We start from the raw sequence: 21,203 nt of genomic DNA, 5'->3' as shown, positions 1-21,203 counted from the left end.
GGTTTGCCGAAGAGCATCTCTGAACACACAACACGTCCAACCTTGAGCTTGATGGGCTACAGCAGCAGAAGACCACACTGGGTGCCACTCCTGTCAGCTAGGAACAAGAAACTGAGGCTACAATCCACACAGGCTCACCAAAATTGGACAATAGAAGATTGGAAAAACGTTGCCTGGACCCTTTAGTACCAATTAAGCATTGTGTGAACACCATTGTCTACCTGAGTATTGTTGCTGACCATGTCCATCCGTTTGTGACAACAGTGTTCCCATCTTCTGATGGCTACTTCCAGCAGGATAATGTGCCATGCGCGATTCATCTTAGACTGGTTTCTTGAACATGACAATGAGTTCACAGTACACTCTCAGAAATAAAGGTACGCAAACTGTCACTGGGGTGGTGCCTTTTCAAAAGTTACAAACTTGTGCCTAAAGGGTCCATATTAATACCTCAATGGTACATATTAGTACCTAAAAAGTACATAAGTGTTCATCTTAAAATTTTTAGGTACTAATATATACTTTTGAGGTACCAATAGGGACCCTTTAAGTACAAACGTGTACCTTTTGAAAAGGTACCACCACAGTGACAGCTCGCGTACCTTGAGAGTGTGCTCAAATAGCTTCCACAGTCACCAGATCTCAATCCACCTTTGGGATGTGGTGGAATGGGAGATTCACATCATGGATGTGCAGCCGACAAATTTGCAGCAACTGCGTGATGCTCTCATGTCAATATGGACTAAAATCTCTCGAGGAATTTTCCAGTACCTTGTTGAATCTATGCCACGAAGAATTAAGACTGAAGTCTGAAGTCAAAATGGGGTCCAACCCAGTACTAGTAAAGTGTACCTAAAAAGTAGCTAGTGAGAGTATATTAGAGATGCCGCAATATTCAATATAATATTGAACCATTTGGCACAACTTCCACGGTTCAATACACATATGGATATTGAGGTTTTTCAGTTTTACTTTAAATTGTTATTTAATTGTTAATTATATTTTGCATTTGGGCGACACAGTGGGGCAGTAGGTAGCCTCAAAGCACGAAGGTCACTGGTTCGAGCCTCGGCTGGGTCAGTTGACATTTCTGTGTGGAGTTTGCATGTTCTCCCTGCTTTCGCGTGGGTTTCCTCCGGGTGCTCCGGTTTCCCCCACAGTCCAAAGACATGCGGTACAGGTGAATTGGGTAGGCTAAATTGTCTGTAGTGTATAATTGTGAATGAGTGTGTATGGATGTTTCCCAGAGATGGGTTGCGGCTGGAAGGGCAACCGCTGCGTAAAACATGTGCTGGATAAGTTGGCGGTTCATTCTGCTGTGGCGACTGCTCCATATTTTAAATGTCTGCACACGCAGTCACGTGATCCAATTTCACAGGTCAGAGTTCACCAAACTTGAACTTTGCAACTCAGCGAACTGCGAAGCTTGTCGCACGAGTTTGCGTTTCAGGTTTGTCACATTCGCTTGAGTATGAATGGAAGTTTATGTGGCGAATAGTGCAGTGTGACCACAGCTTAAAAAGGGTAAGACTCAGTTATGACCAATAATTATATTCAACGATCTGACTTGATGATCATTCAATCAGTTATGCTTTGCAATGTAAGCATTCTGAAAATTGTGTGGCCTATCCAGCCTGATCTCACGAGAAAATGCAAGTATTTTACGTTTTGTCAGTTTAGTGGCTAATTCGTACGAGTTCGTACGAGTTCAGTCGTACGAAATTGTATGATTGTATGATTGGGGGATGAGCAAATCGTACTAAATTGTACGAATTAGGTCGTATGAATTCGTACGCATTAGCCACTAAATCAAAAAGTTACGAATTGCCGTGAGATTGGGTTGGCCTATCACATTCTCATTGTGTTGAATCTACAGTAAAAAGATATTATTCCTGCTCTCTGTGTTTTTAACATTAATCAAAAAATAAAAGATAATTAAATCACTCTGCTCTTGACTGAATAGCTGTTCAACAGAAAGAAGATGTTTTCAACACATTTCTAAACATAATAGTAATAACTAATTTTGAAATAACTGATCTTTCCACTTTGCCATTATGACAGTACATAACAAAATATTTTTTCAGTATTCTAGTGTTCAGTTTAAAATGCTATTTAGAGGCTTAATTAGGTTAATTAGGCAAGTCATGGCAATTAAGAAAGTCATTGTATAACACTAAAGCTGCGGTCACACTGGGCTTTTCCTCCCATAGACTTCCATTCATACGCACGCGAATGCGTCAGACCAGAAACGCAGGGTCATGCGTTAAGTTTCGCAGTTCGCTGCAGTGCAAAGTTCAAGCTTGGTGAACTGTGACCTGCGAAATCGCATCACTTGACTGTGTGAGACCAATCGAGGATCAAAACAGGACCACTCTGGGCAGAAATTTAAAACATGGAGCAATCCCTCTCTTTATTTAATGTCTAATCATCTTGTTTAATCCCGCCCCTTTTCGCAGCGCCACACGACAGAATTTCGCACACACAAACCCAGTGTGACCGCAGCTTTATTTGTTCTGCAGACAATCAAAAAAATGCTTATGAAGGCAAATAATGTTAACCCTTAAATTGTTTTAAAACATTTATTAATTAACAAATGCTTTAATTTTAACCAAAGACTTTCTCCAGAAGAAAAAAATAAAACATCATTTGGGAAATATTTGAAAAATCACAGGAGGGCTACACATACAGCAGCAATATTTGTGAAACTGTAGAGTGTCCTCTGCTTGTTGCTGTATGTGGGTGGAGTAATACACAAGGGTGAAGGGTAAAGAGGCTGTAAGAGTGCTGTTATTTGCAGAATATTGCATGGCTATCAGCCAATCAGATTGCTGAATGAGATCATACGTTCATATAGTTATTAATCACCTGTTTCTAAATGGTCTGTCTCTAAAATGCTTTAAGGGGGACACATCCCCCGCCCCCCCGGTTGCTATGCCCCTGCCCATAATTCACAAAAATGTGTGTGTGTGTGTGTATATATACAGACTATACAAACTGTTTAAAAATGAAAATTTTATAAGATACATAATTTTACATGTTCAGCAAATATATACAGCTGATACATTTGAAACAGATGTGTTTTTAGAAAATTAATATACAAATAAGCTCTCCAACAAACTTAAAAATGTTTAAAAAATGTATATGTATATATATATATATATATATATATATATATATATATATATATATATATATATATATATATATATGTATATATATATATATATATATATATATATATATGTATATATATATATATATATATATATATATATATATATATATATATATATATGTATATGTAAATATTATATACAATATATAGATTCATTTTATTTGGTTTTTTTTCATTTAAAAAAATAAACAAAACTTTGTTTTTATTCTTAAATTCCTTCTTTTGCAGATTACGTTTTTTTCTGAAACAGTTTACATAAATAACTAAAAATAAGCTTTCACAATTGTAAGTTTGTCTTGCTGTTTAGTAAAGAATTCAGTGCTAATCTCTCATGTGTCAAAATCATGCAGTCAGTAACTGTTTCTAAAAAGTGTCAGCTGTTACAGATTATGTTACTGCAGTCAGCAGCATGAAATACTGTTGATAAAAGTAATAGCATCCTCTAGTGAGACATCATGATTTCATTTGCAGTTCATTGTAAGCTGTGTCTGTGAGTGAGTTGAGTAAGTTGTCTGCTTATTTTTTTCTCTCTATTTGTTTTCCTTCTATTTTCTAGGGTTTTATTTTACTTTTATTAAAATAAAGTGAACACACACTAAGAAATGTATGGATCATGTTAAAGCTAAGCTGTGTCTGTGAGTGAGTGGAGTGAGTTGTCTGCTTATTTTTTTTTCTCTCTACTTGTTTTCCTCCTATTTTCTAATTTTTTATTTTTTATTTGGATAATTACTTTTGTAATTAACAGTGAACACACACACTCAGAAATGTATGGATCATGTTATAGTTTTGCTGGAAACATGTTAGCAGCCCCAAAAAACATATTCTGATCAACTCGCAAAACATCATCCTAAGCTAGCCCCAATGTGCAAAACATGCTTTATCCTTATCCACTCCCACTGGGGCTTTCAATATTTTAAACACAAAGGACCCTAATATGATCATCCACATTTGAGGCACTCTATACTAAAATATAAAAGGGATAAAGATCACTTCATACTGTTGTAAGTCGTTATTACAAATGGGTCTAAAATGATTTATTTATTATTATTTATATTAGGGTTGCATGATTTACCGGTACCATTGCGATACTATCGCTCCAAAATACTGGTGGTGCCACTGTAGTTTGTAAATGATAGTGTCGTCATTACAGTATATCTACAATACATAATGTTGCAAGTGAAAAAGTCACTGAAATGCCTACATGTTTGTGCAACAATAGACTATTTTATTTTAATAGTGTGTGGAGCCCGTTAAGGTTGCACGTTTTCTGACATTTCAGACACACACCTAAATCGGTTCATTTCTGTTCCTGTCAATAAAATTTAGTAGCTACAACAACCACAACAATCTCTTAACAAGAGTCACAAAATGAAATTTGGGTTACTTTGTTATCTGATATGTAAAAAAAAAAATAAAACTATAGATGAAAAACCCAAAATAGTAACAGGAAACATTGAAACACTTTCTGACCACCTCATATAGCCTAATTTTGTTGGAAAAATGCTAATTTTTTGACAAATTTAGTTTGGTATAATTTGTATTTTTATTTTAATGTATTTTTTTGTTGGTCAGTTATCTACAAAATAAACAAAAAGAATAAATACATTTTAGGTAAAGCGCAAATAATACTTATTTCAACAATAAGGGAATTCTGATTTAAATTCAAGTAGACCTATTATAACATGTAAAATATAATATTTCTGACAATTTTCTTTATAATTTTAGTCTTGAATTACAGTATTGAAATACTACTTGGTATCGTGATACTTCAGCTGGCTTAATATCATAAGATGAATTATTGGTATCGCGACATCCCTAATTTATATATACATTTAAAGTCAGAATTATTAGCCCCCTTTTGAATTTTTATCACTTTTTTTAAATATTTCCCAAATGATGTTCAACAGAGCAAGGAAATTTTCACAGTATATCTGATAATATTTTTTCTTCTGGAGAAAGTCTTATTTGTTTTATTTCGGCTAGAATGAAAGCAGTTTTTAATTTTTTAAAAAACATTTTAAGGTCAAAATTATTAGCCCCTTTAAGCTATATATTTTTTTGATAGTCTACAGAACAAACCACTGTTATACAATAACTTGCCTAATTACCCTAACCTGCCTAGTTAATCTAATTAACCTAGTTAAGCCTTTAAATGTCACATTAAGCTGAATAGAAGTTGACATTATTGAAAAATATCTAAGAAAATATTGTTTACTGTCATCATGGCAAAGATAAAATAAATCAGTTATTAGAAATGAGTTATTAAAACTACTATGTTTACAAATGTGTTCATCAAAATCTCTCCATTAAACAGAAATGTATATATATATATATATATATATATATATATATATATATATATATATATATATATATATATATATATATATTGTATACACATTTCCTATGACATAACCTAATAACTTCTAATTTAGTCAGAGGGAAAACCAGTGGCGTGGTGAAGAGACAGATCTAAAGAAAATCTAGCTCATATCGTATTTATGTTGCTCTACAAAACATGCGGAAGCTTCAGGGTGAATGTTTTGCAGGAACTGTATGAAGTACACTAATAGGCAGCACGATTAATGGTTTTGTTCTGTAAAAACAAGCATAATGTTGTCATGATTAATGCATTCTCCATGTGCTGCCCTCTTCATTGGCACCTACAATATGCAAATACTGGCACCTCAAACTATGAGAACAACAGTTATGCCTCAAACTACCACAAACCACTTCTTCCTACTTTGTGTTTTCTTTTTTGTTCATTTTTATTATGTTGGTTAAGCCAGTACTTAGAAGATGGAGAAGAAAAAAAAAAAACACTTGACTGATCATGTGATTAAAATAATGATCATTTGCTTAAGAGATTCTTCAAGTCAAAGTGCTGTTATCTCAACAACATGACTGACACAAATCCACATAACGCACAAGTATTTAATGAGATATTTTGGTTCATTAGTGAGTTGAACATGGCAGAGAAGTGATTTCATGCTGGTTCTGATTGGACTACTTAATTATGCTGTCTCTGAGAGCGGTGGATCTCTGAGTGGGTGGTTCAGGAGCGTTAGTGAACACCTTTGGCTCGGCTAATGAGCAGGTGAGAGCTACAGAAGCTCTTGGCCACTGATGTCATGACATCAACTCATTTTCACATTGCTGATTGCTCAGACCTGTTGTGTTTCATTTCCCTGCCTCTGAAACACAGTATGTACTTTCTCTGGAGATGAATAGCACCCAAGAGAAGAATTAATACGTTTCATACTGAAATTACAAATATGATCAAGTGCACGTTATTTTAGTTGTTGGGAAACTGCATTAAGAGTTCACATACTGTATCTCTAAATCATCATTTAGCAGAACATTTTTACTAAGCTTGAAACAAATTGGTAACTGTAGAAGCTTACAAGGGTCAGCCCATGGAAACTGTAACATACCATTTGTCATTATGTCATACATTAGACACACGCAAGTCTAATTAATTAAATTTGATGTAACCAGTAGGGGGTAATTTTGCTGTTTTTGCTCACAACTTTACTGTTTGTTCAGATTAATGCACAAACTGCATCCATGAAGGCAATTCATACACACAACATCACTGTCCCTTTCTCTTTCTCAATAATTACTTAAAATTATTTTTATATTGAACCACCATATATATATATATATATATATATATATATATACACACACACACACACATACATATATATATATATATATATATATATATATATATATATATATTATATATATATATATATATATATATATATGATTATATATATATATATATATATACATAATATAACATATATATATATGTATGTATGTACTATGTATGTATATATATGTATATATGTATGTATATATATATATATATATATATATATATATATATATATATATATATATATATATATATATATATATATATATATATACAAATACATATATATATATTATACATATATATATATATATCATATACATATACTATATATATATACATATTAATATATATATATATATATATATTATATTTATATATAATATACATATAATATATATATATATATATAATATATATATATAATATATATATATATATATATACATATATATATATACATATAATATATACATATATCTATATTATATATATATACATATATATACATATATATACATATATATATATATATATACATATATATATATAATATATATATATATATATTATATATATATACATATATATATATTATACATATATATACATACATATATATATATATATATATATATATACATATATATATATATATATATATACATAATATATATATATATCTATACATAATATATATATAATATATATATACATACATATATATATTATAATATATATACTAATATATATATATATATCTACTATATATATATAATATATATATATATTAATATATATATATATATAAATACATACATACATGCATACATATACATATATATATGCCTTGCCTTGCCTATATATATATATATTTCTTAGCATGAAGGTGGTATAAATCAGTTTTTTTTAATAAATCACAGCTTCATTTTTGCATCCCAGTAATTCACAAAAACATATTTTAACTCTGTTTCTTGATTATTAATTAAAATAATTAAAGTCATCTTACTAAATGTGATCTTATAACACAATTACATTTTTGTGTCTAAGCGATATATATTGAGAGTAATAGTAAAATAATAATAATAATAATAATAATAACAAACATTAAAGTGTCAGTAAATTATATTAATTACTCATCCTCGTAATATTTCAAACCCCTTAGACCTTCACTCATCTTTGAAACACACACTAAAGATAATTTAGGTGAAATTTGAGAGCTCCCTTATTCTCCATAGACAGTAAAGTTCCCGGCTCATTTAAGGTCCAGTAAGCATAAAGCATCCTCAAATCAGTCAAAGTGTCACCATTGGTACAATCTTAATATTTTTAAGCTATTCTGTGTCTCATTTCATACTCGGTAAGACGCATTCAAAGGGCTGCGCGCCAAGGAAGCTCCTTCAAATGCAGCATCCACATGTGTCTTTTGTTTCCCAGGTAATGCTACAATTATGTTGGATAATGGTAAATTCTTCATGGCCTTGATGTATTGTGTGCTCTTAACCACAAGATGTTTTACAGTTTCTGTAATACAGATTAAAATGTATTTAATTATGTTTCAGTGTACTTGGTTAAGTAAAAAACAGAAATGTATAAAATAGAAAGACTATGCATTTTCTTACCAAGAAGTGATTTTATAGACATTTTACATTTCAGTTTACATGATCAAAAAGTAAACATATTTAAATAGTTTTGCACTGCACAGTGCTCATAGACATGTGCAATATATTGACACAGAGGAAAAGACATTGAAGACTGAATATGAAGAATTAAAATCCAATGCGTAGGATGGAGTGGTGTCATTCTTATTGTTAAGCCTACGTTGCTTGTGTTTGGATCTTCGTCATGTGGATTTGTAATTTACATTTTTATTGTAAAATACACCCTCATTCATTACTATGTTCCTTTTTTTTTACAAAGGGTGATCACCTTTCATATTATTTTACAATTAAATCAACTAGAAACGTCTTGTTTTATCTACTTTCTCAAGCATCCATTTCTAGCTTTAATCTGCTGGCATCACTAGCCAGCTAAAGCTATTGACTTCTTCCCCATTACTGCTCTTTGTAACAATGTTTGTTTGACTTTCTTTATTGCCACAGGTGTGTCTACCTTTGAGTTCAGTAGAAGCATCAGTGGAGGCATTATAGCAGGAGGCAGTAGATTACCAGAACCAAGACCTTGAGAAGAAATGAGTTGAGCTTCAGGAACAGAAAGTAGGGCTCAAAACCTCCAGCGCTGTCGCTTGCTGATCTGAGGTAAACATGTGATACTATGCCTTTCACCTCAACTCTGTGTGTTTCTCTCTGTCCAAGCCCAGTGCACCTAGGGCATGGTATGCCCAGTTGTCATTAAGTCTGGCAGTGGAAGACAAGAGGCAAGATTTGGGGGAGAGTCTCACTTACTCCGCTGCCTCCTGTGCTTGGGATTTCTACGGACAATCGATTTGCCCCCCTCAACGCATCTATTTCTTTCTCAAAAAGAAAGCTACTTTCTCAAGCATCTATTTCTAGCTTTAATCTGATAGCATCATTAGCCAGCTAAAGCTATTGACTTCTTCCCCATTACTGTTCTGTTCTCAGTAACAATTTAAGTTTCACTTTCTATATTGCCGCAGCTGTGTCTACCTTTGAGTTCAGGAGAAGCATCAGTGGAGGCATTGGAGCTGGAGGCAGTGGAGGCACAGATCCAAGACCTTGAGATGAAATGATTTCAGCTTCAGGAACAGAAAGCGGGGCTTAAAACCTCCAGGGCTGACACTCGCTTATCTCAGATAAGCGTGTGGTACTTTGCCTTCCACCTCAACTCTGTGTGTTTCTCTGTCCAAGCCCAGCGCACCTAGGACATGGCATGCCCAGGTGTCATTCAGTCTGGCAGTGGAAGACAAGAGGCAAGATTTGGGGGAAGAGTCTCACTTACTCCGCTGCCTCCTGTGCTTGGGATCTCTACAGGGAACCGATTTGCCTCCCTCAACATGACGGAATGCGACATTGGGATCATCAGCGATTCCATTGGTTGCTACATCTATGCTTCTTCCTTTAAAGGTAAGTTGCACATACTCTGTTTTCCTGGTGCTTGTGTTAATGATGTCACTGCTAAGGTACTTGTTCTCCTGAACATTGACAAGAGGATCAGAGCCATCTTCCTGCACGAGAGAGTGAACAACATCAGGCTATGACAGATGGAGATCCTGAAGAGGGTCTTTAGGAACCTGATCAAGACAGTTTGACACACCCATGATGCACATCATCTTTTCTGGACTGCTTCCTACATACCAAAAGAGGACACAAAAGGTTCAGTAAACTCTTTGCTCTTAATGAATGGTTATTAACATGGTGTATAGAACAGAAGCTGTTCTTTGTTATTAACTGGAATCTTTTCTGGGAGCTTGTCCATGCTGATAGTCTGCACCCCAGCAGAGCTGGAGCTGAACTCCTGTTGGACAACATCTACAGGATGCTTCATGCTATCTGACTAGTTAAACAAAATTCACATTATAGCTATATAGACCCACACGAGGATCGTGTGGAGAATGGCACTCTCCATACCTATGTGAGATCTTTGTGTACTTCAGGGAAAAAGAGGACGGGGCCTGGAGAGTTTACCCCTCTTATTGTCCCCATGCAGTAACCATCTGTTTGGTATGGTAGCCAGACCAGGGGTGATGACACCTTTAGTCCCACCAGCAAAGCAGCTTGGGAAAGCACAGCAGTGATGCAGTGCTTGTGCCCATCACCTGGGGATAGGAAACCACCACATCCATAAATGCACAGTTGGAATGACATCCTGAAAAATATGCATTCACTGACCATGTTGCTCTCTTTTTTTGGACTGCTATTTTAGGAATGCCCAGTGAAATGTCCAGGGATAGGAAAATCACCCAGCTCAACTGACTCTGTCTGCGTCATCACCCACACTGGATACAAGCAACTGGATTTGTTCAGCTTTACATATGTTGTCTCTCCAGTCACTTGAAGGATTCTGAGGTGAAACGTCTGGCCTGCTCTCCTTCAGGTGTGGGCTAAATACTCAGTTTATAAGTGGCTGCACCTGTGAGAAGCTGCACTTGCCAATTCATAGGCATTCATTGCCCCTTTTTCTTACTCTTCAGGTTCATCTGACAATTCCCTCAAAAAAGTCACAATTCTTGGCAGAATTAACCCTTAAAAAGCAATGTAGAAAATCCTCAACAATGTTCTACTGTATTTGAATGATACCAATGAAAACTATTGTAGAAAATAATAACAATTAATAAACAGTCTTAGCAATTACTTGCACTATTCACTTCTTAAAAGGGTTATGTATTCTCTGCCAAGTGGTTAACAATCATGACAACTTTAGCAGGGAAATGTTAGTGTCATTGTTCCATTGTTCCCAGCAAGCACACAACATCATACAACGTTAATATTAAGTTAGATTTAGGTCATGATGTCAGGTAACCAAAATTCAATGTCTAGCCAGCATCTAAGGACAACGTTTTTTTTTTTACGTCTAATAACCACGATATCAAATTACGTTGATATTTGGTTGATTTTAGGTTGTGTTGGAAAGTGACCAAAATCCAACATGTGATAGATATCAAAGTGGTAACATGCACACAATGTCAAGGTGTACCATGATTAGACATTGATATTTGGTTGATTTTAAGTTGATTTTAGGTTGGACATTGGATATTTACGTCGGCCTGACATTGGGTTCTGATGTCAACCCGATTTTCATTTCCAAACAAAATCCAACGTACCCATGACGTTGAGGTATGTTGGGGTACATTGGCGTACAATGTCAATATGACATCATGTTGACATCTTGTGCCTGCAGGCTTATTTTAGTAGTCAAAATATTTCACTTATTTTTGTAAGCAATGATTATCTATAAGTAGTAACTTTATATCAGAACTGACATTGACATGTTTTGTGAAGTGCTTCAGCAAGATGACACAATCATCCTTCTGCATCCATCTTTACTTGTACTTAAAATTGGCCCATCTCATACAAAGTGGTCTGCGTAACAATTGTGTGGCAACAACATTATTATGTAGCCAGTGGCATCGACTGCAAATGAAAGCATGACCAGTTGAGCCTTTTTTTCATAATGAGATTGCCCCAACCCATTTGCAGACAAGTTTTGCATTCAAAGTGACTAGATTTTGAGGAGTTGAACTGACGAACCATGCAGCAGTCGTGGTTAACAATATATCATGAGGTTGTCTTGGTCTAATGGTTAGAGAATCGGGCTTGTCAACCAAAGGTTGCTAGTACAAATATTGGTACCAGCAGTGATTATTGGTTTGGGTGAATTTACTGTGCTCTCTTCAGTCCTCGATATCATGACTGGTAAAACTCTCTGGTGAAAGAGCACCAAAAAAGTTTTGGTTGGTTGTTACATGTTATAGCCAACCCAGTTTTTCTTGTAGCCATGATCCAGCTCACCTTACAGCTAAAAGCCAAAACAGTAGCACTAACTGAAAATACCTATACGAAGACATATAATAATTTAACCTTGATGTTTAACTATACACAAGGTATTGCAATCACTGTAATTTTGTTTTTCATCTGTAATTACCTCTTTATAAACTAAAGTTTGTTTTCCCACTCTAAAATTTGTTGGGTCTGCCGCAAGGTTTTGCTTCCTTACATGAAGAATAAGGAAGTAAAACCTTGACCAAGGACTAAGGGTCTTCTCACACATGGTTGGCTTGTACTATACCTGTGTGCATTTGTTCGCTCTCTGAATTTGCTGAAGTCTGACATGTCTTCCATGTATGCCATGGGATACATTTTTCACCAAAGTATAGTAAGTTAATAAGTTAGTAATGGCAACAAAATGGATTTATTATTGTAAATGAAAATCATATTTAGGTCTGAGCTGTCCACTGATTGTGAATTATACAACATAGGCTTATTCTGAATACGTAGCCCTATATACACTTTTGGAGATCGCAAATTATGTCGTCAGAAGAATGTTTGGCTGCATTTTGTCTTTAAAACAAATGCTACAGGACGGTATGACATTGTTCCTTTTCGCGCTTACCAGCTGACTGCTTACCTCCATATGGACAGCTTTCCCGCTGTTACCAGTTTGTCCAGTAGCTCGCCATGTACATTGGCAGACTTATGACGCAGAGTGGAGTTGACCACGACGAAGGGCTTTGAATCCGGCGAAGAATGGTTCCAGAAAGCAAGTAAGACAAAATAAGTAAATAACAGTGTGGGAATGTGGTAAAATCTGAAAATGTGGTAAAAATCAGCCGAGGGATTTTCTTTTTCTGGATTGCTATTGAAAACTGTCGATTGGGTTTAGGGAAGTGGGTGGGCGGGTCAATCGGTGCTTTTGAAAACACTATTGGTTGGGGTTAGGGAAGGAGGAGGGTGGGTCAGTCAATTGGTCAGTCAGTCAGTCAGTCATTCAGCTAGTCAGTCAACAGCAGCCTCTGGTGGATTTATGCGAGAACAGCAGGTGCGAATGGCACTTGTGAGAGAAATTAGGGGATTTCAAAAAGCATACACAGCGGCCTCTGGTGGACCCACAAAAACAAAAACTGCAAAAAAGCATATCTCCTGGGACATATTTGGTCCTCTCCAGAAATGTATATAGCAGTACATTTTCAGAATGAGCCTGGGTTGAGATTAAATCTGCTGAAAAGACGCAAGAAATTTAAATTTATGTACATGCCCATTTTTTTTATTTATGTCCATTAAATCAATGTCCATATTTTATTTTATTTTTTCTTAAATAAACACAATCTTATAGTAATACAAATCAGTGCCCATGCATCTTCCCCATCTGCCTTAGCACATACTAGATATACAACTAGTACAGTACTTAGAGTTGTATTGAAACTGTTCATGCATTTTGCCTTACTGTATGTATCATGTTTTAATACACTATGCTTATTCATCAACAACATGCATTTACAGACATTTCTTTTTACAAAATTTGATATCCTATATAATCAATTTTGTTATTTTTACTTATTTGCATCCATGAATTATCAATGACAATTGCCTCACAGCAAGAAGGTTGCTGGTTTAAGCCCCAGCTGGGTCAGTTGGCATATCTGTGTGGAGTTTGCAAGATCTCCCCATGTTCGTGTGGGTTTCCTCCGGGTGCTCCGGTTTCCCCCACAATCCAAAGACATGCGCTATAGGTGAATTGAATAAGCAAAATTGGCCATTAGTGTATGCGAGTGTGTGCGAGAGTTTATGGGTGTTTCCCAGTGTTTGGTTGCGGTTGGAAGGGCATCCGCAGTGTAAAACATGTGCTTGATAAGTTGGTGGTTTATTCCGTTGTGGCAACCCCTGATTAATAAAGGGACTAAGCCGAAAAAAAAATGAATGAATGAATAAAATATTAATATTTATTTGTATTACATTATATTGAATGACAGCCTGATCTCACAAGAAAACGTAAGTATTTTACGTTTTGACAGTTTAGTGGCTAATTCGTACGAATTGTACGATTTTAAAAAGGAGGCGTGGCACCTAACCCCACTCCTAAACCCAACTGTCATTGGCGGATGAGTAAATCGTACTAAATTGTACGAATTAGATCGTACGAATTCGTACGAATTAGCCACTAAATCAAAAAGTTACGAATTGCCGTGAGATTGTGTTGTGAATGACAATTTCTTTTAAAATAACTAAACATTTATCAGTCAGTACTTTATGTTTACTATTTAAGTGCATAAAAGTGAAGTAGTTTTGTAATTGTACTAGAATAAAATTGAAAAGTGTTATTTTGTAAGTGTTTGACTAGAATAATATTCTAATAGGGTCTGTAATTTTTATCAAGTAATATGTTTACTTCATCCACCATTGGCTTTTATAGCGATTACACGTATTTACTCTTAAACATGTCGAATTCAGATGACAATAATAACAATTATTATTTCTATTATGCTTATGTTTATAATCTAATTGAGTACAGGAATTATCTTCTCAGTTAACACCTTGTTCACATCCATGTGAAGCTTTTGCTGTCTGTAGACTTTGCTCCAATTTGATGTGGGTTGCATGCGGGCCGAATTGTCTCTCCACATTTCACATCAGTGACTGCAGATGGATGGAGAAAGTGTGGCTGTGGAGCCCAGCTCGTCTGCATACAGTACAGCCCAGCGCTGCTTCCCTGCTCATTAGAATACAATATGGCTTCCACTAAAGGTCACCCTCTCAGAGTATAATCACACACAATCAAACGCACAAACTTCATACATCACACAGACAGTAAACAGCCGCTGGCTTTATTTTTCCACTGACAGAGAATGGCTTGCGCCTATTTATAATTTTACCCTCTCACATCAATTAAAGAAAGCTGTGAGCATGTTAAAATTCTCTCAGACGATGGGAACAGTCCCTATCACTACATAATTTTTTTGAGCTGACTTATTTAGAGTGAAGGAGAGCTTTTTATTATAAGTTAGGTCTTTGCAAATGGCCTAAATAGCTCTTCATGAGAAAATATCTCTGGGAAAAGGTAGTAATTCTGATTAAAAGATGTATGTGCTAAATGTCTTGCTAAATGCTTGTGTCTTCGCTAAGTGCTTGTTTTAATCTCATGTGGGAGATGTCCACCTCCAGCGGACGACAGTGACTTGACGCTCTGTTTCTTTTGTTGAAATGACAGGAGCCTGTCAAGAGGATAAATATGTCAAAATGGAGGTGAGACTGGAAGCTCTCCCTCTCTCTGTCTGATTATCATAATGAGGAGAGCACATTTAGTAGTTCATGGCCCCATGTCATCTGATTAGAGCAATGATTAATGATATCCTTTTACCAAAACATCCTTCACATACACACACATGCGCACAGACACACACACCCACACAATTAGATAATGAAAGTTTATTCAAGAAAGGCTGTGTGATAAAATTTTGTGATTTTAATATCTTTTTAAATATCTGTTTATTAGAGGGGCAACATTTCTAAGGTGTTCCACTTTAGGTACGACCAAATACCTACAGAAAATCTCTCAAAAAACCCAACAGGAACAATTTTACAGTTCTTTTCAACTGCTTACTAGGGTTGTCGCGATACCATTAATTCATCTTATGATACTAAACAAGCTGAAGTATCACAATACCAAGTAGTATTGTGATACTGTAATTCATGACTCAAATTATTGACCTTATTCTACAATGCGGAAGTGCGCTCGTTTTTGCGCTCGTTTTTGCGATTGTTTTAGGACTTCCGATTCAGTTGCCTAAGGGAGAAATGACTAGAAATAATAAACTAGGTAGAAAAATATAATAAGAAAAGATCAGTTTGCAACTTAAAGCAGCATTACGAGCTGTTTTTAACCTCTTAAAATGAATGGACGTGAATGAGACCGGAAGTTTCAAGCCAAAAAGGTTCCAATGGCTGCGCCCGCTCGTACACGGAGAATAAGGTGAATGAAGAAAATTGTCTTATATATTATATTTTACATGTTATAATAGGTCTACTTGAATTTAATTGAGAATTCCCTTATTGTAAAAAAACGTATTGTTTTCGCTTCACCTAAAATGTATTTATTATTTTTGGTTATTTTGTAGATAACTGGCCAACAAAAATACATTAAAATAAAGATGCAAGTTATACCAAACAAAGTTTGTTATATGAGGTGGTCAAAAATTGTTTCAATGTTTCCTGTTGCTATTTTGGGTTTTTCATTCATTCCTTTTTGGCTTAGTCCCTTTATCAATCCGGGGTCACCACAGAGGAACGAACCTCCAACCTATCCAGCACATGTTTTATGCAGTGGATGCCCTTCAGAATCAACCCATTTCTGGGAAAATTTTGGGTTTTTCATCCATTGTTTTTTTTTTCACTCTAATCAGATAACAAAGTAGGGGTGCGCTGGGTTCAAAGTAACGCGGGGTAAAATAAAACACAAAGTTTTAAGGTATTTGCTCAGGGTTAACCATGGCATGCTTCCAAGATTTTCACCACAGTGTCAGCAGACATTTTCCTGCCAATTATTGAAAAGGTTCGGCAAAATTTGTATGAGAACTACAGGAGAAACCATTTTTGCTGCACAAATTTTTTTTATTATACTCGATATTTTTTTTATTAAAAAAAAATCTGTGAAAGTATGTTAGTGAAATCTTATATTGTTGTGATTACCGTCTTCTAGGCTAAAAGATGAAAGCATTTTGTAAGATGTAAAAAACACACAGTGACTGCTAGCTAGTTTTGAGGAAAACACAACACAGCGAGGTTAGTTGTAACAGGGTGTTGGACACACTGTTGGACACCAGTTAACCTAACGTTATGTTGGGAACTTTTTATATGAAATGTCTTTTAATAGAATTAATTTTTTATTGCTAATAATGCCAATAAATGCATTGTATAATAATGGATAATAATGCAAATTAATCCAAATGTGTTTATCCAATAGACTTATAATAAATAAACATACTGTTCTGTGTAGAATAAAAAATTAATTGAGCTATGTATTGAGAAAAAATAGCTACTATTTTAAAGTAAACTGGATGTAAATTGATTGTGTGAAATCTGACTTTGTAAGCATGTGTTACAACTAACCCTCTGTCTGTTACAACTTGCCCCGCAGGTGGGGTAAATAGTAACATTTTTAATCCTGGTACTTTTGGCAATACTGCACAGAAACCATATGTCCGGCGATCATACAACCGGTGCTCATTTGTAGGAGAGGCTTATGTGTTGTTGGTAAAGAAATGTGGTTTGTCTAATCCTATTACATTGTTCATTATTTGGCCAAAACCAAAAAGTGTTACTTTGTGCCCTGCTCTCCCCTAATTCATAATTTCATTTTGTGACTCTTTTTTAAAAGATTGTTGTGGTTGTTGTAGCTACTAAATCTTACTGACAGAAATGAACCGATTTAGATGTGTATTTGAAATGTCAGAAAACATCAGAAAACGTGCAACCTTAAAGGGCTCCACAGACTATTCAAATAAAATCAACCCAGCCTCATTCTGAAAACGTACCTCCACGGACGTTTCTGGAGACCGCGAAATACGTCCCGGCGGCACGTTTTTCTGCAGTTTCTGTTTTTTTTCGCGAATCCGCCAGAGGTCGCTGTGTACGCTTTTCGAGATCTCAAATTTCCCTCGCGAGTGCCATTCGCCCCTGCTGTTCTTGCGTAAACCCACCAGAGGCCGCTGTCGACTCACTTTTGGACAGACTTTCTGACTGAATGAGCGAACGATCGGCTGACCCACCCTCCCCCTTCCCTAAACCCAACCAATTTTATCGATTGACCTGCCCACCCGCTTCCCTAAACCCAACCAACCCGTTTCAAAAGCAATCCAACAAAATTAAAGCCCTCATCTGACTTTTTTTTTTTTACCACATCCTCACCCTGCTATTCACTTGTTTTATATTTTGGATTCTGTTTTTGTCTTACCTGCTTTCTGGAACTGCTCTTCACCACACTCGAACCCCTGTCTTCATGGTCAACTCCTCTCTGCATCTCAAATCCGCCGACGGACGTGGTGCGCTAACGGGACAAACTGGTTGCAACCGGAATGCCGTCCATACGGAGGTAAGCGGTCAGCTGGTAAGCGTGAAAAGGAACAACATCACACCGCCCCATAGCGTTCGTTTAAAGAAATGAAATGCAGCCATACATACCTCCGCCTACGTAATTCGCTGTCTCAAGAAACATCCGCAGGGTTACGTTTTCACAATGAGCCTGTGTTGAATAAAATCTATTGTTGCACAAAAGCGTGAGCATTTTAGTGACTTTTCCTCCTGCAACATTATGTATTGTAGATATACCGTTAATGACGATACTACCGTTTACAAACTACAGTGGCACCACTAGTATTTTGGAGCGATAGTATCATGATAAAGTACAGGTAAACCGTGCAACCCTACTGCTTAAACACATTTTCAAAATGTTGCCTTCTTCTTTCAAAACCGTACACACAAATCAAAGAACTGCACACACAATTACAAAATGCCACACATCTCTTGCAAAATAAAGCACTGGATTCAAAACATTACAAACAAACACAATTGTCTCCAATTGCGAACACCTTGGCATAACTTTTATTTTTGGATATACTGTAGCATACTGTAGCATTTGGACATATGTAGCATAAAATAAATATGTGTCCACTGATCTGTGCTATAAATGTAATTTCTGTATGATTCCAATGACTTCAATCATTTTTATGATCAAATTAGCTGTATTTTGCGTATCTCATGTTCAATAACAGTGTAGGAAGCGAAGTGAGGCAGCACCGAGCTGTTCCTCACGTCAGATAGTGCAATCCCCCACTACATATCAGATTTTGCCTACTTCTTACCACAAGGAAGACAAGTAGGAATCATTAAAGGGCACCTATGGTAAAAAATCTACTTTTCAAGCTGTTTGGACAGACATATGTGCATGTATGGTTTATAGACCGTCATATTGGGGTGATATAAGCACACCCAGTGCTTTTTTTTCAATTTAACAACATAAAAAACGGTGGACCAATGGGAGCAGTTTTCAGATCGACCGCAACTTTACGTAGGAGAGCAGTCCCCCCGCCCACCAATATTGATTGACAGGCGCGTCATCATATCCTCAGTTTGTTGATTCACGTCCGCCATTTTCAGCGTCGAAGCAATCGATGAAGCAATATCACTAAAGGAACACCCTTGCTCTATTTTTAGATGCAAAGCTCAATGGGCTCAACACAAGATCAATATTCTCCACATTATCGCTCTAATCGGAATTATTTGTTGTATCTTTAGGTAGGTTTGCAAACATGTGTACTTCTCATCGAGTCTACCTTATACTTCAGCCGTTTGCATTTCTCACGGATCACAGAAGCTCCCTGTGATCTTAACTAGGTGCTGCTACACCTGATGCTGTGCCATGAGTTTTATAATTGTAAACATAGGTTTCTATCAGGGTACACACAATGGCGTGACGATTCGGGACACTTCATGTTTCTGCCGCGCCACAGAGAGTGTCTGGTGTGCCGTGTCGCGGCTTCGAGCGACGCATCCCGTGCCTCAGTCAAAGATAATTCAGTGTGCGTGGTTATTAGTCTCGGTGTACAAGCTCGATACTTGAAACTAGCACATAGTTGGCTGTAAAACTATACAAAGACACATATGATTTTGTACTCTCTGCTGTCTGTGTCCGAGTCGCATATGTACGACTGATTGCTGATCCTCTCACTCCTGCTCCTTCTCTCAGTCTGCCCAAACACAGAGCGGGTGAGCTCATGGCTCCGCCCCCTTGTTATGTTGGGTGGGAAGCCGAAACTAATCTACATGTGAAGCAAACACACCCCTAAATCAGCGAACTGTGGACACGCCCCCAACATGACACTTTTTAACACATTATAATAAAAAAATCTGAATTGTGTTTTGGCTTGCATGGTTCGGGATCTGTAGAGCTGCGCATCGTTGGATTTGCCCTTCAATATTTGGACTCTCAGTAGTGATTATTAAACCACACTGAACTGAGCTCAACTGAACTGAACTTAAACACTACAAACTGAACTACACTGTTCCTATTTACTGTGACCTTTTATGTGAAGCTGCTTTGACACAATCTACATTGTATAAGCGCTATACAAATAAAGGTGAATTGAATTGAATTGAATTGAATTGAATTGAATTGAATTGTTTTGAACTGAACCTAAACTGGCACACTCAGAAGAACCATAATATTAATATTAAATCATAAAAAAAGAGGTAAACTATGTGCCCTTTAATAAGTGTGTGGAGGACTCAGATTTATAGAACTGGATTGGATAGGTGTTATATCCAAATCATATGCATTTTGTAAAAGTTATACATTAAAAATACCCTTAAATATAAAATTTTTGGTCCGTGAACTTGAAAATCCATTTATTTTCACTAGTTGTATTACTATTTTTTTTCAAAGTGTGCTTTAAAAATAGGTTAAATCTTTGTAGACTAGAAATATATGTACTGTATATCATTTAATTTTTTTAATTCTGGCAATACATTATAGATTAATAATAAAAAAAGATATTAATTTTATTTTTTAATTCAACTATAGGGGTGCAGCTAGGTAGGGGGCCTACAAAACATTGTGCCCAGGGGCCTCTGATTTCTTAATCCGGGCCTGATATCACGTATATCTATCACTTATTTAGTGTTAGACTCTGTCATACGTAAAGCCGCACCGAAAAGACAGGAGGTGAGGCAGGCAGTAGCTCTACCGCACTGTAGAGGGCGCGTCATTCTTATTCAGTGGTTGCTCTTCTTCTACGCAGTGAAGTTCAATAGGAGTCTGTTATTTTTTGTTTTGCTCTGACTGACTGCAAAAATCGCGGATGTCAGCTCAAAATTTTCTCAGAATTAGACTTTAAATCAAAAAGTGAACAAATACTGGACGACCGATGCCGGAGCTAAAGGACCTGCTTCAAAT

At 36.0% G+C, this 21,203-nt stretch overlaps 1 long non-coding RNA gene across 1 annotated transcript; it reads left to right on the top strand.

Annotated features, from left to right (window-relative positions):
• Positions 1–9,302: 9,302 nt before the first annotated feature.
• On the top strand, positions 9,303–11,055 carry LOC130235513 (uncharacterized). Its single transcript, XR_008838399.1, has 3 exons — positions 9,303–9,886; positions 9,970–10,135; positions 10,686–11,055. It is a non-coding gene; the product is annotated as an uncharacterized LOC130235513 (long non-coding RNA).
• The last annotated feature ends 10,148 nt before the right edge of the window (positions 11,056–21,203 follow it).

The sequence above is a fragment of the Danio aesculapii genome, chromosome 9 (genome assembly GCF_903798145.1).
Source record: "Danio aesculapii chromosome 9, fDanAes4.1, whole genome shotgun sequence".
NCBI classification, from domain to species: Eukaryota; Metazoa; Chordata; class Actinopteri; order Cypriniformes; family Danionidae; genus Danio; species Danio aesculapii.
Note: the sequence above shows the minus strand (reverse complement) of the source record. Positions and strands in the feature narration are given on the sequence as shown.